Below are 2,491 nucleotides of genomic sequence, written 5' to 3' on the forward strand. Positions count from 1 at the left end.
AAATCGATAAAACTACAAACAAAATTATTGTTACTACAAACAACTACAAAGAAAATGCTACAATTCCCTTGTTTTTTAATTTATTTTGTTAAAGTCGGGTGCCAACTTCACGGAACTTGAAAAGGCAACAGGCCCATACGGCCAGTATAGTATGTAGGAGTAGACGATAATACGTACCCGGCCAGTCAGCCCAAATTAGGTTAAAGTGTTATCTTGGCACACCGCCGACTATAAAGGTTAATTTTATATGACGGTTTACGACAAAGTTTAATTTTATTTCGCGCACGAAGGTCGGCGCGTTTGTTTCGGTGCGTTAGCGGTGAACCGCGACAATCTCCAAAATTAGGGGGCCAAAGGATCATCCCCGGACCCGGTACGCGCGTCCATAAGGTCGGCGCTGGAATAGGACAAAGTTCCCGGGAAAACCAACTTTCCCAGGAACAAAGATGCTAGATCGTCTCCCGAGAAACTGGGGTACCTCCCCAGAGGGTTGACGTCATTGTCCGACGAAATCCCCGGGAAACACGTCTTCGCCAGGAACGAGGGTATCTGTCCATCTCGCCAAGACCTGGGACACCCTCCCAGAGGGTCGGCGTCGTGGTCGGATGAGTTCCCCGGGAACAGAGGCCGGGATCCGTCCCAGAAAGTCCTGGGATACCCGCCCAGGGGGTCGACGTCGTCGTCCGACGAGATTTCCGGGAAACGCACCATCTCCAGGAACAAAGGCCCGAAGAAGTGTCACAAGCCTCCCAGAAACGCAGTCAAAGGGTCGGCGTCAACGGCCGACGATCAAAAGGTCACCCGGACATCATCTCCAGGAAAATCACCCGGAATCATCATCAAGGGCATCTCCAAGGAGGTGCGCATGGGTCGGCGTCATCGGCGTCAAAGATTTCCCAAAAGTGAAAAGCTGGTGCAGCGGTGCCAACGCTGGAAGGTTCTCGCACTGCGTTGCGCGTGGAAATTTCTACGGGAACCTTCTGAAACGGGCGTAAAACAAAAGTGCGCAAAAGGGCACGCGAGAGGTTCGTGAGAATCAAGTTGTTTTCGCGTGATCGCGCCAGATGTATGTGCCGCAAACAATAAGCGAAAAGAGAAAGTCCGGGAGTGGGAGCGACTCGGCATAGTGGGAAGGCGAAGCGAGAGCTATGGCTCGAGGCAGTCTCTCGGGTATAGCCGTAGCGAACACACGTATCACACTCTCTACGATAAGCATACGAGTTATACTTTACAACCGGGAACTCCCGCGTACTATCGCGTAAAATAACTCGTTCTACAATAACGAGGGGAACGAGTTGCCAAATACAATCGAGTGTTAGCCGCAAAATCTCGAGTTGAAATTCGGATACATTGTTAACTAACGGAAGTGCATATTGAGTACATAACAACCGCGAGCATTAGGTTATGCGGATACGGAATATTGTGCGGACATTGTTAATCAGTGTATAAAACAACCGGATACTTTTGTGTTAATCGTGCGCACGAACATTGTATGATAGAGTGATAATCACGGTCGAGCGCGTGATCATAGAAAAATAGCCACGGGGCACCGAGCCTTCCGATGGGATTAATTATTAGGAACAAAAGCATCGTATCGACGAAAATAATAAGCCCAGATACGCAAATTAATTAATTGTGCAACTTTTATCGAAAAAGCACAATCCACACCAAGGCGAGAAACTCGCGTTGTGAAGCACCTTTATGACAATTGTAAAACGGCCTGTAGTGTTGAAATGATGATCTAAAATTAAAGAATAATTAATTCTAAAACAAAGTCTCCTGATTAATTAATAAATTAACGATACTTACCTTCTACTTACCTTGTCTTTTGGCGATGATCCATCGTTGTCCAGCGGCAATCCGGTATGCGATGTAAAGCAAGGATCCGGGGAAGTTTAGCAGCAGCGACGATCCATCCTGGGCAGGAACCTGAGAAAAAAGAAGCGTATTAGTACATATTATTAAAATAATTATCGGTACTTACCTTTATCTGGTATGCGATGTAAAGCGAGGATCCAGAGACGGGCAGCAGCAACGGTAATCCATCAGGGACATCAGTCTGAAATAAAAAAATCCTATTAGCGTCTTGTTAATAATCGGGGCGTTGATGCATATGTCTCGCAAAGTGTTCATCATGCTCTGTATAAACTTAAGTTTAACAAGAACTCTCTCTCCACTGCGCCTAGAATCAAGCTTGTTAACACTTTAATCTTACCACATACTGATTACTGTTGTCTTGTTTACCACAACTTGAGCAACGAATTGAACACTAAATTACAGAGACTCGTTAATTGTTGCATTAGATTCATTTTTAATCTGAGGCGAGATGAGCATGTTACTCCGTTTAGGCGTCGTTTGAGATGGCTTTTGGTCGAGAATAGAAGGCTTTATTTTCTTATCTGTCAGACTTATCGCATCCTGCATATGCATTCGCCTTCTTACCTGAAGGAACTCTTCATTCCTCTCGATCCAGTTTTGAGGAGATCAGACC

The 2,491-nt window shown here is 45.9% G+C and overlaps 1 long non-coding RNA gene across 1 annotated transcript; it reads right to left on the bottom strand.

Annotated features, from left to right (window-relative positions):
- Positions 1-1,643: 1,643 nt before the first annotated feature.
- LOC143894774 (uncharacterized) lies at positions 1,644-2,073 on the bottom strand. Its single transcript, XR_013256157.1, has 3 exons — positions 1,985-2,073; positions 1,821-1,929; positions 1,644-1,741 (listed from the first exon to the last, which is right to left on the bottom strand). It is a non-coding gene; the product is annotated as an uncharacterized LOC143894774 (long non-coding RNA).
- Between the last annotated feature and the right edge of the window lie 418 nt (positions 2,074-2,491).

This window comes from Temnothorax americanus, unplaced genomic scaffold (assembly GCF_048541705.1).
Source record: "Temnothorax americanus isolate GAGA-0224 unplaced genomic scaffold, ASM4854170v1 Scaffold141, whole genome shotgun sequence".
NCBI classification, from domain to species: domain Eukaryota; kingdom Metazoa; phylum Arthropoda; class Insecta; order Hymenoptera; family Formicidae; genus Temnothorax; species Temnothorax americanus.